This window comes from Pinus tabuliformis, chromosome 1_2 (genome assembly GCF_031772625.1).
Source record: "Pinus tabuliformis cultivar Carrire ecotype Pingquan chromosome 1_2, CPIR1, whole genome shotgun sequence".
NCBI classification, from domain to species: domain Eukaryota; kingdom Viridiplantae; phylum Streptophyta; class Pinopsida; order Pinales; family Pinaceae; genus Pinus; species Pinus tabuliformis.
Genome location: NC_142298.1, coordinates 173,428,178 through 173,443,377, shown reverse-complemented (window position 1 = coordinate 173,443,377; position 15,200 = coordinate 173,428,178).

The window sequence follows — 15,200 nt, the reverse complement described above, 5'->3', positions numbered from 1 at the left end:
CTTATGTTTTGAGTTGCTTTCGTCATGAGTGCCCATAATACTTCTTTTCGGGACTACAGGAACCAGTTGGTTCTCCATCACAATCCCACAGTTTGAAGATGTTCCACACATAGTGTTGCAGATAAGAGGATGTCGCAATTAGTAACAAAATTGCAAGAAGTCTACACTCAAAAAATGAGCACAAGAAAAATTCTTAGAATCACATTATATAAATCATATATCTATATATTGTATTTATTTTTTATATGATTTTTCAAAGCTCGGAATTGGGTCTATTGACATGGAACTTATGATGCCTAAGAAAATTTTATTTTCTAAATACTCTCTGGAAATTACTTACCTATTATTTGTGTATACCTCATTGATTCTCAATAGAGTTGAAGCTCTTCCATGGATGATTAGTCATGGTAGAAAATGATGCTTCGCCACTTGTTATATAATTACATAACAAAGTGTCATATGTTAGCGCAATGAAATTTTCTAGAGCATCAAGGTATATGTGTGCACACAATGAAATAGAGTGTCAAATGTACATGGCATGGCAGGTAAGGGTGGATGGTCTTGCATCTCCCTTTGGTCTTGGGTTATCGCTATGGTTGTGGATTGTTGCATTGCTCTAAAAATAAACATACCACATGTTAAATAATGGTGATGACTAAATGCTTAAATCTAAAACCATGAATCTATTCAACACATGAAACTAACCTGGAACCATATACAGGGCATTATTTAATTGATGACGTCTTTGCTTATTGAGGTATCAAAACTCAAATGGTTCATATTATGATGGATCAAAATTTAAATCAATTTCAAAAGCATTGTTTTTTCTGTTGCTTCTTCTTTTCTTTGTAGGGCTAAGGAAACTCTTCTTCCTCTTCAAAGATGAATCAAGAGAACCCAACCCAGGTGTGAAGTCAAAATCCATAATGTGCAAATTATTGGCTTCATCCAACATTTTTTAAAGCAAACCAATCAACTAGTTTTTGTTCGTCAAAGTAGTAGGAGGGTTATATAAAATGAGATGTACATGGCTAAACAACTCCTCCCTTGCCAAACGAAGTGCCTTGGCATATGCATCAACAATATTTGTGTCCATAGGAGTAGCATCGACATCTACATCATGGTTTTCGGGCTCTATATTGATCTTAGGTGGGTCATTGAATATGTTATCCTTTGCATGTTGATGAAGCAATGGATTTGAATTATCCGAGAGGAAATACAACCAATTAAACTTTATGGCATGCTTGCAAATGTTTCCACGGATAGACCATGGACATTCAAACGTTATAAAATCCGTGCGATGACAGGTGACAAGGTACTTTTTACCTCGATCTGTCTAACTTCTCACCCAGTAAGCACGAGTTATGCTCTCATGGGGAAAACAATCAGTATCCAAAAATTTTCTTGCTCGTTCCACTGATGATTCCAACTGCTTTTCTCTCTTGTAGTTGTTTAGAAATACTTCTTATTTTAAGATTTTCTTGAACCGATAACAAGGTTCAACCGTTGTTAGTAGCATATGAAACAACCAATCCATCCTTTAGGCACATTTTTCTTTCTATGAGATAGAAATGTTGTTTTTAAGTAACAATGGTATGACTCGACAACATTATTGGTCTCCTGATTTGCATGAGGAAACTCCTGAAAACATGTCACCCACATCCCTAATTGCAAATAGAACAATGTTAGTCTCACTATATCACCTTTATATAAGACAAAATTTCATATAATACAAAAAGTTTTTTTACTTACGAATCTTATCTCCAACAACCCAATTCTTGTGGAAATAGTTCGAACTTCTCTTCATCTGCAAATTTGATAAAAAATTGATTGATTACATCTTCCACTTTATAATTGAGAGTGTGTTTCATGATGAAACCTAACTCACTGAACATTTCATTGGATTTTATGGAACTAGTGGCCAACCGATTAACATTTTTTAGCCAAGCCCTTCGTACATGCCAAACACATAAGATCATGTCACAACTTGTGATCCTCCTGCCATATTCAATGCATTTTAGTGTGATATTTTTAGAACAAATTCAATTTTGGTTATATCATGACAATGTTGAAGTTACCTCAAGGCAGTGATTTCAACCAATGCATCATCGACCATGAAAGCATTGATTTTCCAATCAAGACGGGTTTGGAAACACTTGTGCATGAGCTACTCTAACCATAGCGCAATATCATCTCATGTGTTTCGTGATGCCATGACCCATGCAACTAGCACCCGGCTTTGATTTTCATCAAAGGCCATGAGTGTATACAACTGATATTGTCATATTCAATTTTAAATAAAGTCAAATACAAGTTATTGATCATATTGAATGTCTACAATTTAAATAAGAATATTCAATCAATCATTGGCATCTAACTAACTGCATATTTATTTGTATTAAATTTTGAATCCATGGCTATTAAGCTATTGTGTGATAGCTTGACTATTGTCTCCAACATCCACCTTATTTGAATCTCTATTATAAAAGGGACCTCTACACTATTGGTCTTTTGGTAAAAGAAGAAATCTTCCCGATGATTTTGATACCAAAAGGTCTACACTCATTTCATCATTTTTGTGAAGTTGATAATTTCCCTTTGCCAACCTATTATATATATATATATATATATATATATATATATATATATATATATAGAAGAAATATCTATCTCGATCTTCCACATTCATGTCAACATGTCTCTTAATGTAGGTTCTATACACTATATCAACAAGAAATCCCAAAAAGAAACAACTCTCTACATATGCAACAAAGCCCCTTGAAATCTTTGGCCTATGTAAGGTCCTAGTCTCATCTGAAGTGTCACATTGGCCGTGACAAGGCCAACCTTCCCCATCTTCATGTTCATACATATTGAAACTTAGTATTTCTCTATCAGGAATTTCATTCATAACTTTTACAATAAAATGATATTGGCAACCCCTCTTCTGCACAAATTAGGTCCTTTGTTTAGCTGGAGGATCACCTCTTTTGTCCTCTGAGCCAAATGAACAATGATAACTACACCAGAAATTTCAAATGTTAGTACATACAAAGAAACATAAATGTGGTTTCAAAGAATCTAAACAATCTAATTTTGAAATACTCACATTTCATATTGCAATGCAGCAGTAACTCTTTGTTTTGGTCCTTTGTTTGTTTTCCGTATGAATTTACATGGAGCAATAGGATTTGCTTCCTCTCCTCTGATAAAGTCAAAAACACGTTCTAATGGGATTAAGATAACTTGATCAATACTATTGTTATTTCGATTTATTTCCATCCAAACCAAGCCTTTACTAGAGAAGGTCATTTTTTCTTTGAGGTCTTATACCTTAAGATCCATGATATGCTGCCATTTTCTTTGCTTGCCCATTTTGAACTAATCTGGTCAAACAATATGCAAGGACATCAGAGAAATAGCCTATATAGAAACATGTTAGCAGCAAAACTATCTGTTCTAAACCAAAACGACAAAAGAAAATAGATGATAGAAAATGATACACTAAAATTAGTCCTTCGCTAGCTTATTTTCAGTTTTGAAAGAATTGAAATGGCGGCCAGACACCAAATCTGTTCTTGCAGCTAGTCTTATTGGTACTGGAATGGGACAAAAGGGAGGAAGAATTTTTAAGGGGGTGTAGAATGTAAGGTAGCTTTTGGATCCCATCTAAAATATTAATCATTTTAAGTCTGTTGTAAATGAAGCAAAGTTTTCTTCTTTTGGACCCTAATGCAAGTTTTCAGTAGAGGTATTGAAGGTCCAACAAATACTAACCTTTGGATTCAAGGTTCACTGAATGCAGAGGCATTACATTTGTTCGGTCGGGCTACAGAATGTCGATAGGAATATATAGGGAGGATGGTTCAGACTTACAAAGCAATGTTTGAAGAGACAGGAGATTCTCCATGATGGTGGGAGAAGATTTGGAAAGTTAAAGTTACAACAAAGTTCAAAATTTATTTTTGACTAGCTATAGCAAATAAAGCTTCAATCTTTGACATGACATGGGAAGTCTCACATAGAAATGCCAGATAAAGGTTAGGAATTTGATTTATTTGTAGACATATAGTGGAAACAATTGGATCAGGAAGTCCGTTCTCCTCTTGGCTAGAGGACAAAACTCTTAGCATGAGGGCACCTTGCTAGACCATATAAAGGTTTGGTTCAAGAATAGATCCTTTAAGATCCTCATATCTCTTTGCCTCCGAATGACTCGAGTGCCATTTGATTCGCTAGAAACTCAATTACTTTTGGAGGTAAGGAGATCCCTCCAATTCAGGTGTAATCAATTATATGAAGGAATCAAACTCTATTAAGAAAATATTACCAAGGAAGATAGATAATATGGAGGTAGATCAATCCCATGCATGTGTATTGATGGTGCATGCTAATGTACCCATATACTGGCATGGGGTGTTATTTATTTTAATGGTGCACATAAAATCACCTTCAAAATTGGCTTAAGTGCAGGTACAAATAACATTGTTGAGCAGTAAGCATTAACTTTTTTCTTTGTTAAACATGGTAATAGGACATGAGGTTATTCATCTACAGAGGCTGGGAAATTCTGAGTTGGTGAACAACTAGACAAATGGAAAAACACATATGCACAATATATTTTTGAGGTCATTATATGGCGAGGTTAAGTTTGCAGAGTATTCCTTAGCCTAAGTCAAAGGAATTATTCTTGGAGTAAAAATAACATTGTTGAGCAGTAAGCATCAAATTTTTTCTTTGTTAAGCATGGTAATAAGACATGAGGTTATTCATCTACAGAGGCTGGGAAATTCTGAGCTGGTGAACAACTAGATAAATATACAAACACATATACAAAATATTGTTCTAAGGCCATTATATGACGAGGTTAAGTTTCTTTTGATCAAGCTTGGCAAGTTTAGGAACCTAAATGGTCTAGATGAAAGTAGTATTCCTAGTAGTAGCAATAATATTGATCCCAAGAGGTTTTATTCTATGGGTTCTTATGAATATGTATTAGATCATTCGAATTTAAACCTGTTCATAACACCAACTGCTTACAAAAAGTAATTTAGTACCAAGAACCTCCCTCTAACCCCGACCAACAAGCCTAATTTGACATAGTTTATACTACTTGCGTAGGTGGAGAGGTCGGTCTAGATGACACCACATGAGTAGAATTATCAAGTCTCTTCATAATCTTAGGCCAAGGAAGGATGATGCTACGAATAACACCAAAACGAATTCAAGGCTTCAAGGTCATAAACTGGGCATCGACATGAACAACAATGGATCAAAAGTAGGTGCCAGTGGACATAGTAGTAAGATCTGGATTAGATTGAATCAAGTGCCATCAGGATCCGCGAAGAATCTGGGTTCCTCTAGGAGGATATTTTCTTTCAGGTCTCCTTTAGAAGGAGATTTAAATCTCAAGTCAAGTTCAAGAAGGTGAACATTGTCCGAGATCAGAGTATTGAGTTGGGTGGATCATGAGCATCAATCTTCTAGTCCCAATCCTAAATCATGGGAATTGGAATAAGATATTCATGCATAGATTGATAGTAATAGCAGTGCAAACAAAGGCCCAGAGAATTCAGTCCTATGTTTGGTCAAAAGGACTCTTAACTGGTTGGTGAGTAGGAAAAAAAGTTGTGCATGTATCATCAGGTAGGATAAGTCAAATTATACAGGAGGCTTAATTGTTTGGTGGGAAAGAAGAAAATAGTTGTGCATCTATTGTCAACTCTCTGCACTTTGACAAGTGAAAGTCTTATATGGGGTTTATGCATGATAAGCCTTGATATCGGATAGGAATCTCTGGTTCAATTCAATTTGTGGAGATTTCTCAGAGTATGTGAATTTGTTTTAGGATTGATAGTGGAAGTCTTGGGAATTTCATTGTTGTTATATGATTTTCTAGAAGATTTTTTCATCTTGAGGAAGTGCACAATTGGAGATTACATTCCTCTAAAGAGAAGCTAAGAATAATTTTGCAATCAACTAATAGAAGTTGACTTTAGTTATGATCTGTTTTGAACAGAGAACTATATTTGATTTAGATTACTTCTCTTTGATGTGTTAAAGATTAAATATGCATACAGTGTAAGATATTTATTGCAATAGATATTTAAGGTACCTTCTCCTATTATGGGTTTGTGTCTGTTACAATTGCTTATTGGTATTTGTTTCCTTGTTTGGGGGCTTGGTGGCTTAGTTTTGCAGAATTGGGAAGCAAGAAAACCTTTGATTCAAGTACCTTGTGCACATTTGCAAACTAGCAACCTTATCAGTGGAGATGAGTAGTTGTAAATAACCCATATCTTACATCCATAAGAGAATTTTTTTTCCTTACTCTATTGAGGTCACAAAAATGGTATCCATGGACCGTTGTTTTGGTTTGTTTATTTAGAGAATGTGGGGATTATGTAGATGAGCATCTGATAAGAATGTGCATTGTGGCTGAATAATTCATGATTAACAACCATTTATGTAGTGTTTATTTTCTGTGCTAGTTATTAGTTCCACTGTACTTCCATGTGGAAAGGGTTCTTTACCAATAAAGTTTTATAATTTTTGGGATGAAGGAAATTTTATTATATAAAAATACAAAGATTTGACCATCTATTTGCCTAGGAAGCATTTGTGCATTTTTTTCACAATTCTTTGCCTCTGTTTTGACCTAATAATGTGATTTCCCCTCTAATTGAATGTTTTGAAATTTAATCTAGATACTTACAGTTCATAAGTTCTGCGCGGGGAGTTCGAGGAGTTCTAGAGGCGCAGGGAGGTCGAGTAGTTTTGGAGTTCGAGGAGTTTTGGAGTTCTAGAGTTCTGGAGCGGTTTTGTTTTGGCCAGGTTTTGAATTCAAGTTGCCCACCTGCCACCCTCATTGCATTAACGATCATAGTAGTCGAGCAGTCAATGCCTAGTTGGAAGGAGGGATGTGACTAGATCGAATCCGAAAAGATTCTGACTCTGATGATTTTGACAGTCACATCAAACAGAGCCACATCGATTGGATTGGAGGAATGTTGGCCGGAGCCAGAAATTTTTCCGGCCGGGAACGAAAGACGAGCAATTCCTCTACTTCGCTAGACTACTCCTTCAATTATTGTATCAATTTGTGTGTATGCAAAGGTGTGAGGAGGCTTTTATGAAATGCGAAGGTGCACTAAGGGTCTTATTTGGCATGATGGGAATGGTTATTGGTATGTTGGGAATGGCTCTCATGTAACATATGGATTTCGCACTTAGACGACAGATGTTGGACAGGGCTCTTACTATGTTCTGCATGACTTCTCTCGGTATGTTGGGAATTTCAATATGTGGGATTTTCTTTCTCCACCTTTGTTTTCTTTGTTTCCTTTGATTGTTATGTTGCCTCTCTGAGCTACCTTTGTTTTGGCCTTACCCATCACTCCATTATGACAAGCATACAATCGTTGATGACATGTCACATTAAACATAAACCTTTTTGCTCATATATGCCAACCAAATCGATGGATAAAGTCAAACTTGTTCACCCACTCCACTATTTAGATGATATTACATAATGGGTCCTAACGCTCAGGCATTCAATGCCTCATGATACTAGGAAGGAAGACCTCCTAAATTATCCATGACCTAGGAAATTGAGTGTGGACTTGGGTCCAAAACTACCTCTAAAAACCCTTAGAAAATCAAAAAGGTTTTATTCCATTACAAAAACTAAGGTCACAGGTTCACCAAGTTTTTATTTCAATAAGTTATAAGAACTAATTTGGTTTGGAAGGCATGTCACACGTTAGGTTTTTTATGGCACTTCCTATATATGGCTTAATGTTGTCCTTAGCTTTTTCTATTCCATGTTCAAGGCAATCAAGATAATAGAGAAAATTATACTCGTATATCCCATGTTGAGTCCGGTGATGTTTGTTAGTATCCCACAAACAATAGAACATCCAAATTTTGAGTCCCTATTGCATAGGCGGAGGGAACGCGACATCCTTGATGATCTGAATTTAAACAGGATCGCAACAAATTACATATATAATCATAAATACAAAGATGTAGCAGAGATATCACTTCATTTCATTACTATCAAATACTGAAATATGCTTACAAATAGAATGGAAATAAGACTAGCTCGAGTGATGGTAGCTTATCTCTGAGAAGAGATGTGGCGGCTACATGCCTCTGAACTGTGTTACAATGAGGCTCAAGGGCCTATTTATTACTGAAAAACATGAGAAAACCCTAAACAAACAAAAACCTAACCCCTGGAGATGTAACGCCAAGAGTTTGTGGGCACCGTTGGGGTTAGTTGGGTAACCAACTTCTCAGGGTCATAACTTGGTCATATTATCTCTGTTTGGCGCATATGATACCTTGTTGGAAAGGTATCTACGAGTGCTACAAGTTTTTTTGCAAGCCCATATTCGAAGCTTGCAGTGGACCTAAAATAAACGACATTTAGGGGGTCAAAACAGCTTTGGAAGTTCAGGACCCGAAAAACTACTAAAAATAGTAAATGCTTAAATAAACAAGGAAACAAGTGACACTGACTAGAAGTCTAGGTGGAATAGGTGGGTGGACACCAATATCCACCTGGATCATTCCTCCCCCCTTGAGAAGAAATGGTCCTCATTGTGTTCAGAACCTCCATGAGGTGAGGGAATTTCTGTTAAACCACGTCCCTCGTGAGCCACTTGCCTTGGTGCAGGAGTTGGCTAGCTTTGACAACCCAATTAGTTGGATCTTTTGTTGGCAAGTGTTCATGACCTGTTTGTCCATAATTCGATCATTTGTGTCATGTTCCATGTAGTCTGGGTTTAAATCTGTTGGTGTGAGTTGTTCTTCAATTTCTAGTGTGTCTAGCAATGGTGTGAAGTATTATAGAAGGCGGTCCACATTAAACACTGGGTGTAGGCCAAGGAATGGGGGAATGCTGAGCTCAAAAGCATTATCTCCCACAACCTTGGTAATGGTGTAAGGAACATATCGGAGTGGTTTGGGATTCTGATGGGCTTTGGTAAGGCATTCTTTCTGCAAATGTAACCAGAATTCGTCCCCACCTAAGACTTGTGTGGCACCTGATGTTGATCATGTCGTTGTTTGTACTTGGAATTTGACTTCTCCAGGATATCATGAACCTGTTGGTTGACGTGTTGGATGCGTTCAATAAATTTAGTTGCTTTATCAACCTCAAACAGTATATGTGTTGATTATGTCTACGTAGTCGCATGAGGCATGACAACATCAATCAGACACAATGGTTGAAATCCTAGACCCACTTGAAAGGGACTGTGACTAGTCGAGCTATGGAGAGATCTACTATAACTGTGTTGCACATATGGGAGACTCTCATCCTAGGTTTGAGGATGCTTGGAGTTGTACATGCAGAGTATGTGCACTATTATTCTATTGACGACCTTCGTCTGGCCATCATTCTAGGGATGGAAGGCAGTCGATTTGGTGAGCTTGGTGTCCAATAGTGTCTATAGTATTGACCAAAATGTGCTTAGGAACCTGTTATCCCAATTTGATATAATGGTCTGCAGGATCCCAAAATATACCCATACTCATTCAAAGAAGATTTTGGCAGTGTCCTCTGCTGTGATAATCTTCTTGCAGGCCACCAATATAGCCCTCTTAGAAAATATGTCCACGACCACAAATATACAACCATTACCATGCTTAGTAGAAGGAAGGCCAGACATATAGTCCATGGAGATGGATTCCCAAAGCTAGTTGGGAGTAGGTAGAGGAGTGTACAAGCGTTTCTTCTTGATGGTTGGCTTGGAGATGGCAGAGGAAGTGCGGGATCTAATATATTTCCCAACATCTAGTCGAAGTTTGGGCCAATAAAAGTAATTTTGTAGTACGTCCACAATTTTCTCCACACCAAAGTGTCTTACGACTTGACTATATTGCGCCTCCCAAATCAGCCTGGAACACTCGCTTGAAGGAACACAAAGGTGGCCCAAGTCGCATAATAATGTGTCCTGGAGGTGGAAATCAGGAACTTTCTTGCCAACTACTAGCGTCGCGTATGTCAAGGTGAACTCTAGATCATTTTTGTATAGTTGCGACCATCTAGAGTTCTCATGACCACAAGAGTTGAGAACAGTAGTCAGTGTTGCAACTGGGAGCCGGCTGAGGCAATCTGCAACATGATTGGTGCTGCCCTTTTTGTATTTAATGTTCAAGTGGAATTGTTGCAGATGTGTAGACCACTTTTGATGGCAATCATTCTGCAACTTCCCCCGTGTCTATATAAACTGAAGAGGTTGTTGATCGATGTGGATGATCGTCTCCTTCCCCATAATGTAGTGTTTCCATTCTCGGAAAGCCTGCATGATGGAATACATCTCTTTATCATAGGTGGGGTACTTCCAAATTGTATCGGAAAGTGTTTCACTATGACAAACCACTGGATGCCCATGTTGGGTGAGGACTGCACCAATAGCATAGTTTGAGGTGTCTATCTCGATTTCAAATGGTTGTTGCAAGTCTGGCAGTGTGATTATTGATGCAGAGCAAAGGCGGTGCTTCAACTCAACAAATGCCTTCTGTTGGGACTCGGACCAGGAAAACTTTCTTTCGCCCCACCCTTAGTAATATAACTCAAAGGCCAAGTGATATGGGAGAATCCCAACACGAACCTCCGATAGAAATTTGCAAGGCCCAAAAAGATACGAAGCTCCATTAGAGTGGTCGGGGTTGGTCAATCCCAAATGACTTGGATCTTGGTCAGGTCCACATGCATGCCACGCTCATCTATGATGTAACCCAAGTATTGGACCTAGCTCATGCTAAAGGTGCATTTATCCAAGTTGGCACACAATTTGTGTTGTCAAATGTGTTGCAAGTGTTCTTCCCATCTCTTGCTGAAGATGAGGATGTCGTCTAGATAAACCACCACGAACGAGTTGGTGAAGGGCCACAAGATGTCGTCCATTAGCCTCATAAAAGTAGCAGGGGAATTTGTCAACCCGAAGGGCATAACCAACCATTCAAAAAGGCCTTCCTTGGATTTAAAGGCAGTATTCCATACATCTATGGGCTCTATTGGAACCTGGTGATAACCAGACTTTAGAACGATCTTGCTAAAATACTTGGTCCCCTTGATTTGGTCCAGTAAGTCATCAATTTGTGGGATTGGATACCTGTTCCTAATAGTGATTTTTTTAGTGCTCGATAATCAATGCAGAGCCTCCAGGTTCCATCCTTCTTCTGTAAAAGTACAATCGAGCTCCCACAAGGCGAGGAACTTGGTCGGATGTGACCCTTTTTGCAGCAACTCCTGGATTTGCAGCTTGATCTCTTCATTTTACAAAATAGAGAGGCGATATATCGACCCGTTGGGTAGAGGTGCTCCGAGAGTCAAATCGATTGAATGCTTGACCTAACAATGCAAGGGTACCCTTGTGGGTAAGGAGAAGATGTTCCTGTATCCTTCCATGACCATATCCACCTACTTTTTCTGCTTGGAGGAACCCTTTCCGGGGCCATGGATGTAGCTATGACCTTCCCCTTACTTTGAGAGAAAATAAAAAAGAAAACAAATTTCCCAGTTTGGGAGATGACCTTACTGCATTTCTTACCAGAGATCAAAGAGATGGTGGTAGGTGGGGCTACCTATGGTATCTTGTATAACTTAGTACCCAAATAAATAATAATAGAGCAAGGTCTAGACTCATATATATCATGTCACTTCCATAAGTATGGTTGTCCTAATAATACATAACAAACTTCAAGAAGAACAACATCACACAGTACCTCATCCATGAAGGACTTGATGTTGTAGGGAAGGAGACACTATTGGCTAACATGGAGATCTCGTTCTTGGGAAGCCACCTAATAGTATACAGCTGCAAATGTATTGTAGTCGGTAGGCCCAGCCACTTCATGACCTCTACTAAAATGAGGTTCTTTTGGCTCCCACTGTCGATAATGAACTGCAGCGGAGAACCCTTCACCCACATATGTGAGTGGAATAGGTGCTCCCCCTCTTCTCGATCTTCAGGCTCAATCTTCTGGATCTTGGTGGTGGCCATATGGGCACTAGGCTCCACGTCAATGATCTGCTTCCCTTTGTCACTCCCTTTGTCGGGTTCTGACTCAAAGTCGGAACATGCATCAGACTTAGAAGCCTTCAGCTCGATCACCAGTCACTGCTTGGCCTGACACTCACTTGTGTTGTGAGTGGAGATCTTATGGAACTTGTTAGCCCCTGAGGTGCAGTGCTACTATTTTTAGCAGAAATGTCCCATGTTTTAGCTCCGATGGCCATGTCTCCTCTTGCTCCACTTTGGCCATAAACCGGACTTCAAAACTATTACTCTTGCATCTATAGTTGCATCGGGTACTGATCCAAATGGATCCAAATATGCTCTCTAAGTCTTCAAAATCTCGTAAAATCATGCCAAAGATCAAAACAATCGCATGAGAAGATCCCTTAGAATGGCGGAGAAACACTATTGGGAGGCCAAAAACACGTAAAAATAGTGAAAAACAGAGTATCGGAGGCATTAACAAGTGAAGGCACAGTAGCCGCCAGATCTGGCCGATCGACAGTCCAAATCTGATCAGCAACATCGCAATCAATAACCACAACAGAGCGCTTACAATGGCCTTGGGCTATCATGATATGCGATTGAGACTAATCGCATCGCGATATCGCAATCAGAGAAACATTATGGAGTGAGGCCTATACCCATACATGTATGCGATGCGATAAGACCCGAACCCAAAAGGGTTCGTGAAGGGAAATATATAATATTTGAAGTCCAGAGGGAGCCAATTTTCACGTTATTTTCACGATTTTTAACATATTTTTAAAATACAAAGGAGCAAGGCCGAAGCGACTTGCAATAGTGATGAGGACGGACCCGATAGAGGAATAGATCGTATTTAAGGACTTTTGAAGTCCAGAATGAAGAGAGTTTTGGCGAAATTTCATAGTGTTGTAGCGTTTCTCTGTGTAAAATAGAAAACAGTCATTTTTGGTATTCAAAAGGATTTCAAAGGCCCAAAGACCCGTTCCGTTACAGGACAGAGGCCGGGAGACATATGGCCGAAAGGGGAAAAAGCCACAGCACAATATAGCCGAACCAACAGAAGTGATCATGGAGCATTGCTGGCATGAGTGAGCCACCTAACAGCGCGGCGAAATTACCAGAATTTGGTTACTATGTTGTTAGAAAAAGAGACCTCTGAGCTCATGTATGACGAGTTATGGCATCAAGTAGTTAAAAAGGACATAGGGAATAGATTAAGACATCTCGAGCCTCAGAGAGTTCGAGAGCATTGTAAAAAGCCTATAAATGGCTGAAAGTTTGAAGTAATAGAAGTTCAACTTTTGGAGACTGTGGAGACTCTGCTCCTATCAGTGACTCAGTGTCTGATACCATTGATCTAAATTTAAAAAGGAACGCAACAAATTATATATATAACCATAAATACAAATATGCAGCAGAAATAACACTTCATTTCATTACTATCAAATATTGAAAAATGCTTACAAACAAAATGGAAATAAGACTAGCTCAGGCGATGGTAGCTTATCTCTAAGAAGAGATGTGGCGGCTACATGCCTATGAAATGTGTTACAATGAGGCTCAAGGGTCTATTTATTATTGAAAAACATGAGAAAATCCTAAACAACCAAAACCCTAACCCCAGGAGATGTAACACCAAGAGTTTGTGGGCCCCATTGGGTTAGTTGGGCAGCTAACTTCTCGGGGTCATAACTTGGTCATATTATCTTCGTTTGGTGCATATGATACCTTGTTGGAAAGGTCTCTCCAAGTACTACAAGATTTGTCACAGGAATGTGCCTTCAATGGACCTTAAAAAATCGTCGTTTAGTGATCCGGCTCTTGGAGGGAGACCCCAAGATCTAAAAAATTGAAATGCCAGAAGAAAAAGAGGAGAATGCCCAATGAACAAAACCACAAAGAATTTTTTTTATTAAAATGGAGAATAACTATAAAAGCTACATTGTGGCAGACAAACCGTCCTTTTACAAAATGCGACTTGTTACTTATAGTATTTTTCAGTTACAATACCATTGGTCAATTCCATGGGTGGATGTCACAATACCACGGGTCAATTCCATGGGTGAATGAATACCACGGGTGGATGTCACTTACAATACCATGGGTGGATGCCACTTACAATACCATGGGTAAATTCCATGGGTGAATGAATAACATGGGTGGATGAATACCATGGGTTGATACCGTTTTCCATTCGGATCATTCCTCCTTCCTTAAGAAGCAATGGTCCCCATTGCGTGAAGTCCCCTCCTGCGAAGCCTTTGATGAACATGAAGAGCCACTGAAGAGAAGGGTTTTATGTGGTTAACCTATAACCATGATGAACGAAGATCCGAGGATAAAGATACCCTATAATACTTGTGACCAACTGTGATACTGACAGTGTGTGGCCTAGCAAATGGACTTCGATGAAGTGTGGGTTTGTGGATGACCCATAACCATGATGAACGAAGATCCAAGGATGGAGATACCCTGTAATGCTTGTGACCAACTGTGATATTGACAGTGTGTAGCCTAGCAAATGGACTTGGATGAAGTGTGGGTTTGTGGATGACCCATAACCATGACAAACAAAAATCCGAGGATAGAGATACCCTCTAATGCTTGTGACCAACTGTGATGCTAACAGTGTGTGGCCTAGCAAATGGACTTCGATGACAAGGATTTTGTGCGATTGACTCATAACCGTAATGTTGGTTATTGATGAAGTAGCAGGTGCCTACATAGTTTGGGGTGGGAGGGCACGTCTCCAAAGAACCCAAGACGAATGCTACTATGCTGAAACTGATGAATGTGAAGTAGGTGCCTAGTAAAGTGGGGTGGGAAGGCACGTCTCCAAAGGGAACCCGCTCCGAATGCTGCTCCAAAATAAAAATGGACATAACTCGGTCAATATAACTCAGAATATTTATTATAACCTGTTTTTGGAAACAGAATGACCATTTTTCATCTTCCCATGTGTTGGAAATCCTTATTTGGACACTCTGAAATCTCAGATTCGCGCTGCAACTGTTTTACCGTCACAAAAGTTCTGAAAAAATAGCTGATTTTAAATCAGCAATATCTCCCACATCTGAACTCCGAGTTGACCCATTGTTTTTTTGAAATTGGGTTATTTTTCGATAGGAACTCAGATCTATAATCATTGTTTTGAAATTATGCATAAAAACTGCAAAAAAT